The sequence below is a fragment of the Astatotilapia calliptera genome, chromosome 23, assembly GCF_964374335.1.
Source record: "Astatotilapia calliptera chromosome 23, fAstCal68.1, whole genome shotgun sequence".
NCBI classification, from domain to species: domain Eukaryota; kingdom Metazoa; phylum Chordata; class Actinopteri; order Cichliformes; family Cichlidae; genus Astatotilapia; species Astatotilapia calliptera.
Window position 1 is genome coordinate 31,706,767 of NC_137443.1, and position 18,533 is coordinate 31,725,299.

General features: G+C 43.1%; 1 protein-coding gene across 1 annotated transcript in view; it reads left to right on the top strand.

The window, feature by feature from the left end:
* LOC145424485 (granzyme G-like) overlaps window positions 1–18,533 on the top strand; it is a 130,213-nt gene that overhangs the window by 80,073 nt on the left and 31,607 nt on the right. The gene's annotated exons all lie outside the window — the stretch shown is intronic.

Here is an 18,533-nt window from a genome sequence, read left to right on the forward strand (position 1 = left end):
GTTTCTAAGAAAATCTTTTGCCCTCATTACTGTTATTATGTAGGTTTTAAAAAGTGTTTTGAAATGGTTGAGAGTCTGGGCAGCTCTTATGTATAAAGGTAAATTGTTCCAAATATTAGGAGCTGCTACTGAAAAGCCTCTGTTGCTTCTGCTTTTAAGCCTGGATCTAAGAATGTCTGAGAGCCGCTGGTTTGTAGACCTCAGTGCTCTGGTAGGATTGCAGGGTTTCAATAGTTCTGTGATGATGTTTTGTGAAATATTTAGAAGCACTTATCTAACTATGTTCCCTTTCAGTCGATTCACTCGGTACAACACGTATAATATGGGATATCACGTCCCCATGTGTCCTGGCACCTGTATTTACACCTTTGAGGCATATGACCTGTGATGACATGTGCACATGCTCCCTTCCCTTGTTAAAGCTGTCTCACTCATTTTCTGTCACTAAGAGCCACCCTTGTTCCCTGGTGAAGGAATGGAGGGTGCACCCTGTGGGGTGATTCCAGGTATGGGATCTTCTTTTCTTCAGGGTCAACACTTACTGCCTTATATTGGTGCTGGAGGCCCTTTGTGGGCCATTTCGAACCCACTGGATCTGTGGATATGAGGTTTATTTCATACAAGACTGCATTGCTTCTTGCTTTGGCTTGTGTAAAGGAAGTGGGTGACCTTATATAAAATTTTTATCTATATGGTACCAAATCACCTTCATGACTTATTTGTACATCCCTTATGCATACAGTTCTCTTCTGAGGGTCTCAGGGTTGTATTGCACCCAAATGGCACATATTTACCAAAGGTTATTTCTGCAGCTTGTACCTTTATGTCATTTGAGCTTCTGAGGTGGCATTCTCTGGGTCTGGTGTGTTTGTGCTACATACCTATATTGACTGCGCTCAGGATGTGTGCTTATGTGACCAGTCGCTTTCTGTTTTGCTATCCAGCTAGAAGTAGAGCTCTGTCTAAACAAAGGCTCTCCCACTTGTTAATGGAAGCTATCTCCCTAGTAGGGCACCAAATGTCTCTCTTTGCCTCAGGGAGTAGGAACACATTCCACCAGTGGAATGGCAACTTCATTTTTAAAGGGTTCCCTGTGAGTGTGCTATTTGTACTGCAGCTAGCTTATCATCACCACACACTTGTTTGGTTTTATTGTTGGGATGTTACAGCCCATTCAGTGGTTTATTCTGTCCTTTCTGCTAGTTCTACCATGTGGTGCTGGTCTGATTCCATGTATATATGTCCCATGCTATTGCACCACGTTAATCGACTGAAAGGAGACCAACAGTTGTGCCTATAACTTTGGTTCCCTGAAGGAGTTTGGCATGGTGATGAGCAGCTATTAAACTGAGGAATGACTGATGACGGGGGTATATGTGTAGGCAGGGCCACATACGTTATTGCAAGTCATCTGCCTAAAAGGCATGAATATAGAGGTCTTCAGCCAGAACATGCAGGGGTGTGATATTCCATACTATGTGTTGTACCTTCTTCATCTCCTTTGATGAACAGAAGATATAACTGTTCATTTGCTTTGTCTGTAACTGTACTTAGACCCTTTCTAAGATGTCTTTGCTCCAGATTTAGTGAGTGAAATATTTATTAAAGATGCCAACTTAAGAAATGCGAGTATTTAGTTTTGTGTCAGGAGAGCAGGTAATAAACTGCTCAAGTTTTGGCTTCGGCTTAATAAATTTAGGGGTCCTAGAGGAACCCTTTTGAGTGAGGTGGTGTTACGCCCCTCTGCAGCCCCTAATCTCCTCAATGTGTTCAGCTGTTGCTAATTGGCCACACCTAGTAAGGTATAAATAAACGCATACCTGTGGCAGGCTATTCAGGAAGCTCACTAGTCTTTGCCTTTGTGGCAACAGCCATTTGAGCCAACCTGGGATGTCACTTTAGGCTAAAACCTCTTCTCACTTACACTCTGATATTCGTCTCATTTTTTATGTTGCAGCCTCGAGCCGGGTCATAACACCTCCCCTTAAGTTTTCCAAAAAAAACAGATAGATGATCCTCAAGTACTTAGGGAAAATATTCTGTGGAGTCATGAGACAGTTTGCGGATAGTTTGAATTCTGTTATTTGTGGTAGTGAGATCATAAAGCTAAAACAGCATTTCATAAAATGAACATCAAACAATTGATGGAACCATGATTCTGCTCTGTCTGAAAATCCTGAATGCTTTTCTGGGTTCTCCATTAGGTCATAGTAGTTCACAGCCCGGGATTCCAAGCATTCTGATCAGCTACTACACTGTGACGTCGTCAGACTGCATGCCACCGATTGGCTGATAAGTAGCGTCAGTTAATGAGTCATTGAGCTCCATTTGCGAAAATTAAAACCGCAATTTTTGAATTTCGGTGATTATATTTGAATCAGGGAAATTTTGCCCCATACAGTCAGAAATATTGTATTTCTGATCACTTATCAGTACATATCCTTATTTTTACATCTATAAAAACAAAGCTGACACTCAGCAGATGCCTTTGTGTCAAAGTAACTGAGGATAAAACAGAAAAACATGAAGGAGATTTTCCTTGCCTGGGATTTTATAGCAGATAACCTTAAAAATATTCTGCAGTAGATACATTTGTTCAGTATTGAAGTGAAGAAATTAGGCTTTCGTGTTGGAAATTTAAAAAACAAAAAGCAGTGGCAGACAGCGCTGTAAACAACGGTAGCCTGGTGGGTAATAAGCAAGCGAATAACGCAGAAAACAGACTTTTTTTATGGGAATCTATTCCTGAGAGAGAGAGACGGAGAGCTCTGCATGACGTGTGATTTTTTATCATGGTGGAGTTAAAACAGCAAAAGTAAGAGGAAATTTAAGGTGTTTATTTAATGTTGATGTGAAGCGAAACGTGAAGCTAGTTTGGATCTTCTTTTGCTGCTGGTTCAGTCAATGTTGTTTGAAGATAGATCATTCCTACAGCTTCAGAATCTAGCGCAAAAAAGACAAACACAAAGAGCGGAGCCGCCGAAGTGTGAAAATGTTTCACTCAGTACAGTGCGCTCCAGCTGTGAGGCTCCAGCTGCTGTTATGCAGCTGATGAATTGGTAATTGTGCACTGACTGGTCCTGGCATTCTCCTAACCCCAAAGCTGTTGCTGCTGAGAAAAATGTAATTTACACAGCTGGAGAAGCAATGTACAGGAAGTACCTCCCCACTCTGCTTTTTCTGATTTCACAGTAGTCCTCCAGTCTGTCTCCCAGTCATTCTCACACATCTCCATAATGATGTTGGTGGTACAGGACCACTGTTTTATCTACTCAGACAATCACTATCAGACAAGTAGTAGTAAACAAAACTAAAGTAAACAAAATCAAACATCAACATTTTTATGTATTTCAAGATTTTTATTATTTGTATTGTAATGGCTGATGGATGGTGAAGACTTTGCAATATAACTGTTGTTGTGAATATTTTCACAACAACAGTTATATTTTCACAACTGTTGTTGTGAAAAAAAACCCCCCAACAATCAAATGATCCCCTATGAGCAAGCACATGGCGACAGTGGGGAGGAAAAACTCCCTTTGAACAGGAAGAAACCTCCAGCAGATCCAGGCTCAGGGAGGGGCGGCTATCTGCTGCAACCGGTTGGGGGGCTGTAATTTATATTTTACTGCTGTTAATATTTCCATGTCTCTTATAAGCGTGGTGCCCAAGGTGCAATAATCTTGTGTTGTTTTTTAATAATGGGGGCACGCAGTGTTTTCTGTGGTTTAACAGGAATAGGAGGCAGGGGTGGGAGTAAATTCTTATTCGTATTTATGTCCCACTTCTCTAACATGCTTGGTGCGTAAGGTGCCAGAACCTTGTATTGCTTTTTAATAATGGGGGCACGCTGTGTTTTCTGTGGTTTAACAGGAAGAGGAGGCAGGGGTGGGATTAAATTCTTAGCTGGTGAGCCTTTAGCTACAGACACCCCCCTATTTGATTTATTAACAAACAGGCATTCCGTTTTAGGTGCTGTTTGTTCCGAGCTGCTCCGTTGCTGACAACGGAAGAAACCAACCCGATCAGTACTGCCAGCCTCACCACACTCCCGACTCACCCTTTGTTCGTCCTGCAGTCTCTCTCTCTTTAGTGGGATTGTGTGCTCCCAGCACCTGTCACTCCCGTGGAGTGTGGGGAGCGTTGCAAACCTGACGCGTTTTTTCTCTTTTTTTGTGGCTTCTTTTTCAGCCCGCAATTCTTCAGTTGTGCGAACCTTTTTAATAATGGGGGCACGCTGTGTTTTCTGTGGTTTAACAGGAAGAGGAGGCAGGGGTGGGAGTAAATTCTTAGCTGGTGAGCCTTTAGCTACAGACACCCCCCTATTTGATTTATTAACAAACAGGCATTCCGTTTTAGGTGCTGTTTGTTCCGAGCTGCTCCGTTGCTGACAACGGAAGAAACCAACCCGATCAGTACTGCCAGCCTCACCACACTCCCGACTCACCCTTTGTTCGTCCTGCAGTCTCTCTCTCTTTAGTGGGATTGTGTGCTCCCAGCACCTGTCACTCCCGTGGAGTGTGGGGAGCGTTGCAAACCTGACGCGTTTTTTCTCTTTTTTTGCGGCTTCGTTTTCAGCCCGCAATTCTTCAGTTGTGCGAACCTTTTTAATAATGGGGGCACGCTGTGTTTTCTGTGGTTTAACAGGAAGAGGAGGCAGGGGTGGGAGTAAATTCTTAGCTGGTGAGCCTTTAGCTACAGACACCCCCCTATTTGATTTATTAACAAACAGGCATTCCGTTTTAGGTGCTGTTTGTTCCGAGCTGCTCCGTTGCTGACAACGGAAGAAACCAACCCGATCAGTACTGCCAGCCTCACCACACTCCCGACTCACCCTTTGTTCGTCCTGCACTCTCTCTCTCTTTAGTGGGATTATGTGCTCCCAGCACCTGTCACTCCCGTGGAGTGTGGGGAGCGTTGCAAACCTGACGCGTTTTTTCTCTTTTTTTGTGGCTTCTTTTTCAGCCGACAACTCTTCAGTTGTGCAAACCTTTGCACGGGAAACGCGATCGTTAGCTCTAGCATAAATGTGAGACATATTTAATAAAGGTTGACTTTCAGCGGTATTTTAGACTCAGCGATACTTTAGACGGACCAACTTTGGAGTTCACTGGTGTAGAGTGTCGCCAAGGCTCTATTTATGCTATTTGGAAGCTCCTTCGAAGCACCTTTGTTGTGACGTTGCAAAGGCCTTTGTTGTGACGTTGTAAAGGCCTTTGATCTGTCCGAGCTTAAGCCCCGCCCCCGACTCTGTTGTCTGTGATGGTTCTCAGGCTGTGGCAGGGTCTGCACGCTTGAAGTACGCGCACTACGCGTACTACGTACTACGAGAAGTGCTGAAGTGAGAGGCTTGCGAAATGGGACGGTCTAGTCTCCGTCGCGCTTCCCAGGTTGCCTAGCAACCATGATACTAACCGCTGGAAACGTGTCATACAACTTTGTTTGACAGAAATGAAGGAGAACATATTTTGTTCATTTGTTTGTTTCTACAAGAGCTTTGTGTGATTTGATAAGTATCTGAGGCTGAGACCACAGGACAGTAAAACATGATTTTTGGGCTTCATTTCTGTACTGAACAGTCATTTAAGATTAGTTAGTAAATAACAATTAGCTAATGTTGTTCATGAGACTAAAGTCATATCACTTTGGTAATGTAAGTATAATATGGCCAATATTATAGTTATTATATTAATCATTATTAGCTATTACAGCAGTGAACATGAACTGTGTCAAATACTGAGCCTCAGTACAGATTCAAGTTGCAGTTATTTATATGTCTTATCACCTTAAATCTTCACTCAAAGACAAGTATCTTTGACAGTGCATATATAGGTGTATCATATATAGGAGACAAATGTTGTTCCTCCAGTATCAGAATCAGAATCAGAATACTTTATTGATCCCTGGGGGAAATTATTTTTTTGTTACAGTGCACATGTTAGTCTTTGTGCATTCAGTGTGGCAACTTTAAATCCTAATGCAGGTGCATCCTTGCTTAAAGATGCCAACCTAAGAATTGCGAGTATTTAGTTTTGTGTCAGGAGAGCAGGTAATAAACTGCTCAAGTTTTGGCTTCGGCTTAATAAATTTAGGGGTCCTAGAGGAACCCTTTTGAGTGAGGTGGTGTTACGCCCCTCTGCAGCCCCTAATCTCCTCAATGTGTTCAGCTGTTGCTAATTGGCCACACCTAGTAAGGTATAAATAAACGCATACCTGTGGCAGGCTATTCAGGAAGCTCACTAGTCTTTGCCTTTGTGGCAACAGCCATTTGAGCCAACCTGGGATGTCACTTTAGGCTAAAACCTCTTCTCACTTACACTCTGATATTCGTCTCATTTTTTATGTTGCAGCCTCGAGCCGGGTCATAACACCTCCCCTTAAGTTTTCCAAAAAAACAGATAGATGATCCTCAAGTACTTAGGGAAAATATTCTGTGGAGTCATGAGACAGTTTGCGGATAGTTTGAATTCTGTTATTTGTGGTAGTGAGATCATAAAGCTAAAACAGCATTTCATAAAATGAACATCAAACAATTGATGGAACCATGATTCTGCTCTGTCTGAAAATCCTGAATGCTTTTCTGGGTTCTCCATTAGGTCATAGTAGTTCACAGCCCGGGATTCCAAGCATTCTGATCAGCTACTACACTGTGACGTCGTCAGACTGCATGCCACCGATTGGCTGATAAGTAGCGTCAGTTAATGAGTCATTGAGCTCCATTTGCGAAAATTAAAACCGCAATTTTTGAATTTCGGTGATTATATTTGAATCAGGGAAATTTTGGCCCATACAGTCAGAAATATTGTATTTCTGATCACTTATCAGTACATATCCTTATTTTTACATCTATAAAAACAAAGCTGACACTCAGCAGATGCCTTTGTGTCAAAGTAACTGAGGATAAAACAGAAAAACATGAAGGAGATTTTCCTTGCCTGGGATTTTATAGCAGATAACCTTAAAAATATTCTGCAGTAGATACATTTGTTCAGTATTGAAGTGAAGAAATTAGGCTTTCGTGTTGGAAATTTAAAAAACAAAAAGCAGTGGCAGACAGCGCTGTAAACAACGGTAGCCTGGTGGGTAATAAGCAAGCGAATAACGCAGAAAACAGACTTTTTTTATGGGAATCTATTCCTGAGAGAGAGAGACGGAGAGCTCTGCATGACGTGTGATTTTTTATCATGGTGGAGTTAAAACAGCAAAAGTAAGAGGAAATTTAAGGTGTTTATTTAATGTTGATGTGAAGCGAAACGTGAAGCTAGTTTGGATCTTCTTTTGCTGCTGGTTCAGTCAATGTTGTTTGAAGATAGATCATTCCTACAGCTTCAGAATCTAGCGCAAAAAAGACAAACACAAAGAGCGGAGCCGCCGAAGTGTGAAAATGTTTCACTCAGTACAGTGCGCTCCAGCTGTGAGGCTCCAGCTGCTGTTATGCAGCTGATGAATTGGTAATTGTGCACTGACTGGTCCTGGCATTCTCCTAACCCCAAAGCTGTTGCTGCTGAGAAAAATGTAATTTACACAGCTGGAGAAGCAATGTACAGGAAGTACCTCCCCACTCTGCTTTTTCTGATTTCACAGTAGTCCTCCAGTCTGTCTCCCAGTCATTCTCACACATCTCCATAATGATGTTGGTGGTACAGGACCACTGTTTTATCTACTCAGACAATCACTATCAGACAAGTAGTAGTAAACAAAACTAAAGTAAACAAAATCAAACATCAACATTTTTATGTATTTCAAGATTTTTATTATTTGTATTGTAATGGCTGATGGATGGTGAAGACTTTGCAATATAACTGTTGTTGTGAATATTTTCACAACAACAGTTATATTTTCACAACTGTTGTTGTGAAAAAAAACCCCCCAACAATCAAATGATCCCCTATGAGCAAGCACATGGCGACAGTGGGGAGGAAAAACTCCCTTTGAACAGGAAGAAACCTCCAGCAGATCCAGGCTCAGGGAGGGGCGGCTATCTGCTGCAACCGGTTGGGGGGGTGTAATTTATATTTTACTGCTGTTAATATTTCCATGTCTCTTATAAGCGTGGTGCCCAAGGTGCAATAATCTTGTGTTGTTTTTTAATAATGGGGGCACGCAGTGTTTTCTGTGGTTTAACAGGAATAGGAGGCAGGGGTGGGAGTAAATTCTTATTCGTATTTATGTCCCACTTCTCTAACATGCTTGGTGCGTAAGGTGCCAGAACCTTGTATTGCTTTTTAATAATGGGGGCACGCAGTGTTTTCTGTGGTTTAACAGGAAGAGGAGGCAGGGGTGGGATTAAATTCTTAGCTGGTGAGCCTTTAGCTACAGACACCCCCCTATTTGATTTATTAACAAACAGGCATTCCGTTTTAGGTGCTGTTTGTTCCGAGCTGCTCCGTTGCTGACAACGGAAGAAACCAACCCGATCAGTACTGCCAGCCTCACCACACTCCCGACTCACCCTTTGTTCGTCCTGCACTCTCTCTCTCTTTAGTGGGATTGTGTGCTCCCAGCACCTGTCACTCCCGTGGAGTGTGGGGAGCGTTGCAAACCTGACGCGTTTTTTCTCTTTTTTTGCGGCTTCGTTTTCAGCCCGCAATTCTTCAGTTGTGCGAACCTTTTTAATAATGGGGGCACGCTGTGTTTTCTGTGGTTTAACAGGAAGAGGAGGCAGGAGTGGGAGTAAATTCTTAGCTGGTGAGCCTTTAGCTACAGACACCCCCCTATTTGATTTATTAACAAACAGGCATTCCGTTTTAGGTGCTGTTTGTTCCGAGCTGCTCCGTTGCTGACAACGGAAGAAACCAACCCGATCAGTACTGCCAGCCTCACCACACTCCCGACTCACCCTTTGTTCGTCCTGCACTCTCTCTCTCTTTAGTGGGATTGTGTGCTCCCAGCACCTGTCACTCCCGTGGAGTGTGGGGAGCGTTGCAAACCTGACGCGTTTCTTCTCTTTTTTTGCGGCTTCGTTTTCAGCCCGCAATTCTTCAGTTGTGCGAACCTTTTTAATAATGGGGGCACGCTGTGTTTTCTGTGGTTTAACAGGAAGAGGAGGCAGGGGTGGGATTAAATTCTTAGCTGGTGAGCCTTTAGCTACAGACACCCCCCTATTTGATTTATTAACAAACAGGCATTCCGTTTTAGGTGCTGTTTGTTCCGAGCTGCTCCGTTGCTGACAACGGAAGAAACCAACCCGATCAGTACTGCCAGCCTCACCACACTCCCGACTCACCCTTTGTTCGTCCTGCACTCTCTCTCTCTTTAGTGGGATTATGTGCTCCCAGCACCTGTCACTCCCGTGGAGTGTGGGGAGCGTTGCAAACCTGACGCGTTTTTTCTCTTTTTTTGTGGCTTCTTTTTCAGCCGACAACTCTTCAGTTGTGCAAACCTTTGCACGGGAAACGCGATCGTTAGCTCTAGCATAAATGTGAGACATATTTAATAAAGGTTGACTTTCGTATTTTAGACTCAGCGATACTTTAGACGGACCAACTTTGGAGTTCACTGGTGTAGAGTGTCGCCAAGGCTCTATTTATGCTATTTGGAAGCTCCTTCGAAGCACCTTTGTTGTGACGTTGCAAAGGCCTTTGTTGTGACGTTGTAAAGGCCTTTGATCTGTCCGAGCTTAAGCCCCGCCCCCGACTCTGTTGTCTGTGATGGTTCTCAGGCTGTGGCAGGGTCTGCACGCTTGAAGTACGCGCACTACGCGTACTACGTACTACGAGAAGTGCTGAAGTGAGAGGCTTGCGAAATGGGACGGTCTAGTCTCCGTCGCGCTTCCCAGGTTGCCTAGCAACCATGATACTAACCGCTGGAAACGTGTCATACAACTTTGTTTGACAGAAATGAAGGAGAACATATTTTGTTCATTTGTTTGTTTCTACAAGAGCTTTGTGTGATTTGATAAGTATCTGAGGCTGAGACCACAGGACAGTAAAACATGATTTTTGGGCTTCATTTCTGTACTGAACAGTCATTTAAGATTAGTTAGTAAATAACAATTAGCTAATGTTGTTCATGAGACTAAAGTCATATCACTTTGGTAATGTAAGTATAATATGGCCAATATTATAGTTATTATATTAATCATTATTAGCTATTACAGCAGTGAACATGAACTGTGTCAAATACTGAGCCTCAGTACAGATTCAAGTTGCAGTTATTTATATGTCTTATCACCTTAAATCTTCACTCAAAGACAAGTATCTTTGACAGTGCATATATAGGTGTATCATATATAGGAGACAAATGTTGTTCCTCCAGTATCAGAATCAGAATCAGAATACTTTATTGATCCCTGGGGGAAATTATTTTTTTGTTACAGTGCACATGTTAGTCTTTGTGCATTCAGTGTGGCAACTTTAAATCCTAATGCAGGTGCATCCTTGCTTAAAGATGCCAACCTAAGAATTGCGAGTATTTAGTTTTGTGTCAGGAGAGCAGGTAATAAACTGCTCAAGTTTTGGCTTCGGCTTAATAAATTTAGGGGTCCTAGAGGAACCCTTTTGAGTGAGGTGGTGTTACGCCCCTCTGCAGCCCCTAATCTCCTCAATGTGTTCAGCTGTTGCTAATTGGCCACACCTAGTAAGGTATAAATAAACGCATACCTGTGGCAGGCTATTCAGGAAGCTCACTAGTCTTTGCCTTTGTGGCAACAGCCATTTGAGCCAACCTGGGATGTCACTTTAGGCTAAAACCTCTTCTCACTTACACTCTGATATTCGTCTCATTTTTTATGTTGCAGCCTCGAGCCGGGTCATAACACCTCCCCTTAAGTTTTCCAAAAAAACAGATAGATGATCCTCAAGTACTTAGGGAAAATATTCTGTGGAGTCATGAGACAGTTTGCGGATAGTTTGAATTCTGTTATTTGTGGTAGTGAGATCATAAAGCTAAAACAGCATTTCATAAAATGAACATCAAACAATTGATGGAACCATGATTCTGCTCTGTCTGAAAATCCTGAATGCTTTTCTGGGTTCTCCATTAGGTCATAGTAGTTCACAGCCCGGGATTCCAAGCATTCTGATCAGCTACTACACTGTGACGTCGTCAGACTGCATGCCACCGATTGGCTGATAAGTAGCGTCAGTTAATGAGTCATTGAGCTCCATTTGCGAAAATTAAAACCGCAATTTTTGAATTTCGGTGATTATATTTGAATCAGGGAAATTTTGCCCCATACAGTCAGAAATATTGTATTTCTGATCACTTATCAGTACATATCCTTATTTTTACATCTATAAAAACAAAGCTGACACTCAGCAGATGCCTTTGTGTCAAAGTAACTGAGGATAAAACAGAAAAACATGAAGGAGATTTTCCTTGCCTGGGATTTTATAGCAGATAACCTTAAAAATATTCTGCAGTAGATACATTTGTTCAGTATTGAAGTGAAGAAATTAGGCTTTCGTGTTGGAAATTTAAAAAACAAAAAGCAGTGGCAGACAGCGCTGTAAACAACGGTAGCCTGGTGGGTAATAAGCAAGCGAATAACGCAGAAAACAGACTTTTTTTATGGGAATCTATTCCTGAGAGAGAGAGACGGAGAGCTCTGCATGACGTGTGATTTTTTATCATGGTGGAGTTAAAACAGCAAAAGTAAGAGGAAATTTAAGGTGTTTATTTAATGTTGATGTGAAGCGAAACGTGAAGCTAGTTTGGATCTTCTTTTGCTGCTGGTTCAGTCAATGTTGTTTGAAGATAGATCATTCCTACAGCTTCAGAATCTAGCGCAAAAAAGACAAACACAAAGAGCGGAGCCGCCGAAGTGTGAAAATGTTTCACTCAGTACAGTGCGCTCCAGCTGTGAGGCTCCAGCTGCTGTTATGCAGCTGATGAATTGGTAATTGTGCACTGACTGGTCCTGGCATTCTCCTAACCCCAAAGCTGTTGCTGCTGAGAAAAATGTAATTTACACAGCTGGAGAAGCAATGTACAGGAAGTACCTCCCCACTCTGCTTTTTCTGATTTCACAGTAGTCCTCCAGTCTGTCTCCCAGTCATTCTCACACATCTCCATAATGATGTTGGTGGTACAGGACCACTGTTTTATCTACTCAGACAATCACTATCAGACAAGTAGTAGTAAACAAAACTAAAGTAAACAAAATCAAACATCAACATTTTTATGTATTTCAAGATTTTTATTATTTGTATTGTAATGGCTGATGGATGGTGAAGACTTTGCAATATAACTGTTGTTGTGAATATTTTCACAACAACAGTTATATTTTCACAACTGTTGTTGTGAAAAAAAAAACCCCAACAATCAAATGATCCCCTATGAGCAAGCACATGGCGACAGTGGGGAGGAAAAACTCCCTTTGAACAGGAAGAAACCTCCAGCAGATCCAGGCTCAGGGAGGGGCGGCTATCTGCTGCAACCGGTTGGGGGGGTGTAATTTATATTTTACTGCTGTTAATATTTCCATGTCTCTTATAAGCGTGGTGCCCAAGGTGCAATAATCTTGTGTTGTTTTTTAATAATGGGGGCACGCAGTGTTTTCTGTGGTTTAACAGGAATAGGAGGCAGGGGTGGGAGTAAATTCTTATTCGTATTTATGTCCCACTTCTCTAACATGCTTGGTGCGTAAGGTGCCAGAACCTTGTATTGCTTTTTAATAATGGGGGCACGCTGTGTTTTCTGTGGTTTAACAGGAAGAGGAGGCAGGGGTGGGATTAAATTCTTAGCTGGTGAGCCTTTAGCTACAGACACCCCCCTATTTGATTTATTAACAAACAGGCATTCCGTTTTAGGTGCTGTTTGTTCCGAGCTGCTCCGTTGCTGACAACGGAAGAAACCAACCCGATCAGTACTGCCAGCCTCACCACACTCCCGACTCACCCTTTGTTCGTCCTGCAGTCTCTCTCTCTTTAGTGGGATTGTGTGCTCCCAGCACCTGTCACTCCCGTGGAGTGTGGGGAGCGTTGCAAACCTGACGCGTTTTTTCTCTTTTTTTGTGGCTTCTTTTTCAGCCCGCAATTCTTCAGTTGTGCGAACCTTTTTAATAATGGGGGCACGCTGTGTTTTCTGTGGTTTAACAGGAAGAGGAGGCAGGGGTGGGAGTAAATTCTTAGCTGGTGAGCCTTTAGCTACAGACACCCCCCTATTTGATTTATTAACAAACAGGCATTCCGTTTTAGGTGCTGTTTGTTCCGAGCTGCTCCGTTGCTGACAACGGAAGAAACCAACCCGATCAGTACTGCCAGCCTCACCACACTCCCGACTCACCCTTTGTTCGTCCTGCACTCTCTCTCTCTTTAGTGGGATTGTGTGCTCCCAGCACCTGTCACTCCCGTGGAGTGTGGGGAGCGTTGCAAACCTGACGCGTTTTTTCTCTTTTTTTGCGGCTTCGTTTTCAGCCCGCAATTCTTCAGTTGTGCGAACCTTTTTAATAATGGGGGCACGCTGTGTTTTCTGTGGTTTAACAGGAAGAGGAGGCAGGGGTGGGATTAAATTCTTAGCTGGTGAGCCTTTAGCTACAGACACCCCCCTATTTGATTTATTAACAAACAGGCATTCCGTTTTAGGTGCTGTTTGTTCCGAGCTGCTCCGTTGCTGACAACGGAAGAAACCAACCCGATCAGTACTGCCAGCCTCACCACACTCCCGACTCACCCTTTGTTCGTCCTGCACTCTCTCTCTCTTTAGTGGGATTATGTGCTCCCAGCACCTGTCACTCCCGTGGAGTGTGGGGAGCGTTGCAAACCTGACGCGTTTTTTCTCTTTTTTTGTGGCTTCTTTTTCAGCCGACAACTCTTCAGTTGTGCAAACCTTTGCACGGGAAACGCGATCGTTAGCTCTAGCATAAATGTGAGACATATTTAATAAAGGTTGACTTTCAGCGGTATTTTAGACTCAGCGATACTTTAGACGGACCAACTTTGGAGTTCACTGGTGTAGAGTGTCGCCAAGGCTCTATTTATGCTATTTGGAAGCTCCTTCGAAGCACCTTTGTTGTGACGTTGCAAAGGCCTTTGTTGTGACGTTGTAAAGGCCTTTGATCTGTCCGAGCTTAAGCCCCGCCCCCGACTCTGTTGTCTGTGATGGTTCTCAGGCTGTGGCAGGGTCTGCACGCTTGAAGTACGCGCACTACGCGTACTACGTACTACGAGAAGTGCTGAAGTGAGAGGCTTGCGAAATGGGACGGTCTAGTCTCCGTCGCGCTTCCCAGGTTGCCTAGCAACCATGATACTAACCGCTGGAAACGTGTCATACAACTTTGTTTGACAGAAATGAAGGAGAACATATTTTGTTCATTTGTTTGTTTCTACAAGAGCTTTGTGTGATTTGATAAGTATCTGAGGCTGAGACCACAGGACAGTAAAACATGATTTTTGGGCTTCATTTCTGTACTGAACAGTCATTTAAGATTAGTTAGTAAATAACAATTAGCTAATGTTGTTCATGAGACTAAAGTCATATCACTTTGGTAATGTAAGTATAATATGGCCAATATTATAGTTATTATATTAATCATTATTAGCTATTACAGCAGTGAACATGAACTGTGTCAAATACTGAGCCTCAGTACAGATTCAAGTTGCAGTTATTTATATGTCTTATCACCTTAAATCTTCACTCAAAGACAAGTATCTTTGACAGTGCATATATAGGTGTATCATATATAGGAGACAAATGTTGTTCCTCCAGTATCAGAATCAGAATCAGAATACTTTATTGATCCCTGGGGGAAATTATTTTTTTGTTACAGTGCACATGTTAGTCTTTGTGCATTCAGTGTGGCAACTTTAAATCCTAATGCAGGTGCATCCTTGCTTAAAGATGCCAACCTAAGAATTGCGAGTATTTAGTTTTGTGTCAGGAGAGCAGGTAATAAACTGCTCAAGTTTTGGCTTCGGCTTAATAAATTTAGGGGTCCTAGAGGAACCCTTTTGAGTGAGGTGGTGTTACGCCCCTCTGCAGCCCCTAATCTCCTCAATGTGTTCAGCTGTTGCTAATTGGCCACACCTAGTAAGGTATAAATAAACGCATACCTGTGGCAGGCTATTCAGGAAGCTCACTAGTCTTTGCCTTTGTGGCAACAGCCATTTGAGCCAACCTGGGATGTCACTTTAGGCTAAAACCTCTTCTCACTTACACTCTGATATTCGTCTCATTTTTTATGTTGCAGCCTCGAGCCGGGTCATAACACCTCCCCTTAAGTTTTCCAAAAAAACAGATAGATGATCCTCAAGTACTTAGGGAAAATATTCTGTGGAGTCATGAGACAGTTTGCGGATAGTTTGAATTCTGTTATTTGTGGTAGTGAGATCATAAAGCTAAAACAGCATTTCATAAAATGAACATCAAACAATTGATGGAACCATGATTCTGCTCTGTCTGAAAATCCTGAATGCTTTTCTGGGTTCTCCATTAGGTCATAGTAGTTCACAGCCCGGGATTCCAAGCATTCTGATCAGCTACTACACTGTGACGTCGTCAGACTGCATGCCACCGATTGGCTGATAAGTAGCGTCAGTTAATGAGTCATTGAGCTCCATTTGCGAAAATTAAAACCGCAATTTTTGAATTTCGGTGATTATATTTGAATCAGGGAAATTTTGCCCCATACAGTCAGAAATATTGTATTTCTGATCACTTATCAGTACATATCCTTATTTTTACATCTATAAAAACAAAGCTGACACTCAGCAGATGCCTTTGTGTCAAAGTAACTGAGGATAAAACAGAAAAACATGAAGGAGATTTTCCTTGCCTGGGATTTTATAGCAGATAACCTTAAAAATATTCTGCAGTAGATACATTTGTTCAGTATTGAAGTGAAGAAATTAGGCTTTCGTGTTGGAAATTTAAAAAACAAAAAGCAGTGGCAGACAGCGCTGTAAACAACGGTAGCCTGGTGGGTAATAAGCAAGCGAATAACGCAGAAAACAGACTTTTTTTATGGGAATCTATTCCTGAGAGAGAGAGACGGAGAGCTCTGCATGACGTGTGATTTTTTATCATGGTGGAGTTAAAACAGCAAAAGTAAGAGGAAATTTAAGGTGTTTATTTAATGTTGATGTGAAGCGAAACGTGAAGCTAGTTTGGATCTTCTTTTGCTGCTGGTTCAGTCAATGTTGTTTGAAGATAGATCATTCCTACAGCTTCAGAATCTAGCGCAAAAAAGACAAACACAAAGAGCGGAGCCGCCGAAGTGTGAAAATGTTTCACTCAGTACAGTGCGCTCCAGCTGTGAGGCTCCAGCTGCTGTTATGCAGCTGATGAATTGGTAATTGTGCACTGACTGGTCCTGGCATTCTCCTAACCCCAAAGCTGTTGCTGCTGAGAAAAATGTAATTTACACAGCTGGAGAAGCAATGTACAGGAAGTACCTCCCCACTCTGCTTTTTCTGATTTCACAGTAGTCCTCCAGTCTGTCTCCCAGTCATTCTCACACATCTCCATAATGATGTTGGTGGTACAGGACCACTGTTTTATCTACTCAGACAATCACTATCAGACAAGTAGTAGTAAACAAAACTAAAGTAAACAAAATCAAACATCAACATTTTTATGTATTTCAAGATTTTTATTATTTGTATTGTAATGGCTGATGGATGGTGAAGACTTTGCAATATAACTGTTGTTGTGAATATTTTCACAACAACAGTTATATTTTCACAACTGTTGTTGTGAAAAAAAAACCCCCAACAATCAAATGATCCCCTATGAGCAAGCACATGGCGACAGTGGGGAGGAAAAACTCCCTTTGAACAGGAAGAAACCTCCAGCAGATCCAGGCTCAGGGAGGGGCGGCTATCTGCTGCAACCGGTTGGGGGGGTGTAATTTATATTTTACTGCTGTTAATATTTCCATGTCTCTTATAAGCGTGGTGCCCAAGGTGCAATAATCTTGTGTTGTTTTTTAATAATGGGGGCACGCAGTGTTTTCTGTGGTTTAACAGGAATAGGAGGCAGGGGTGGGAGTAAATTCTTATTCGTATTTATGTCCCACTTCTCTAACATGCTTGGTGCGTAAGGTGCCAGAACCTTGTATTGCTTTTTAATAATGGGGGCACGCAGTGTTTTCTGTGGTTTAACAGGAAGAGGAGGCAGGGGTGGGATTAAATTCTTAGCTGGTGAGCCTTTAGCTACAGACACCCCCCTATTTGATTTATTAACAAACAGGCATTCCGTTTTAGGTGCTGTTTGTTCCGAGCTGCTCCGTTGCTGACAACGGAAGAAACCAACCCGATCAGTACTGCCAGCCTCACCACACTCCCGACTCACCCTTTGTTCGTCCTGCAGTCTCTCTCTCTTTAGTGGGATTGTGTGCTCCCAGCACCTGTCACTCCCGTGGAGTGTGGGGAGCGTTGCAAACCTGACGCGTTTTTTCTCTTTTTTTGTGGCTTCGTTTTCAGCCCGCAATTCTTCAGTTGTGCGAACCTTTTTAATAATGGGGGCACGCTGTGTTTTCTGTGGTTTAACAGGAAGAGGAGGCAGGGGTGGGAGTAAATTCTTAGCTGGTGAGCCTTTAGCTACAGACACCCCCCTATTTGATTTATTAACAAACAGGCATTCCGTTTTAGGTGCTGTTTGTTCCGAGCTGCTCCGTTGCTGACAACGGAAGAAACCAACCCGATCAGTACTGCCAGCCTCACCACACTCCCGACTCACCCTTTGTTCGTCCTGCACTCTCTCTCTCTTTAGTGGGATTGTGTGCTCCCAGCACCTGTCACTCCCGTGGAGTGTGGGGAGCGTTGCAAACCTGACGCGTTTTTTCTCTTTTTTTGCGGCTTCGTTTTCAGCCCGCAATTCTTCAGTTGTGCGAACCTTTTTAATAATGGGGGCACGCTGTGTTTTCTGTGGTTTAACAGGAAGAGGAGGCAGGAGTGGGAGTAAATTCTTAGCTGGTGAGCCTTTAGCTACAGACACCCCCCTATTTGATTTATTAACAAACAGGCATTCCGTTTTAGGTGCTGTTTGTTCCGAGCTGCTCCGTTGCTGACAACGGAAGAAACCAACCCGATCAGTACTGCCAGCCTCACCACACTCCCGACTCACCCTTTGTTCGTCCTGCACTCTCTCTCTCTTTAGTGGGATTGTGTGCTCCCAGCACCTGTCACTCCCGTGGAGTGTGGGGAGCGTTGCAAACCTGACGCGTTTCTTCTCTTTTTTTGCGGCTTCGTTTTCAGCCCGCAATTCTTCAGTTGTGCGAACCTTTTTAATAATGGGGGCACGCTGTGTTTTCTGTGGTTTAACAGGAAGAGGAGGCAGGGGTGGGATTAAATTCTTAGCTGGTGAGCCTTTAGCTACAGACACCCCCCTATTTGATTTATTAACAAACAGGCATTCCGTTTTAGGTGCTGTTTGTTCCGAGCTGCTCCGTTGCTGACAACGGAAGAAACCAACCCGATCAGTACTGCCAGCCTCACCACACTCCCGACTCACCCTTTGTTCGTCCTGCACTCTCTCTCTCTTTAGTGGGATTATGTGCTCCCAGCACCTGTCACTCCCGTGGAGTGTGGGGAGCGTTGCAAACCTGACGCGTTTTTTCTCTTTTTTTGTGGCTTCTTTTTCAGCCGACAACT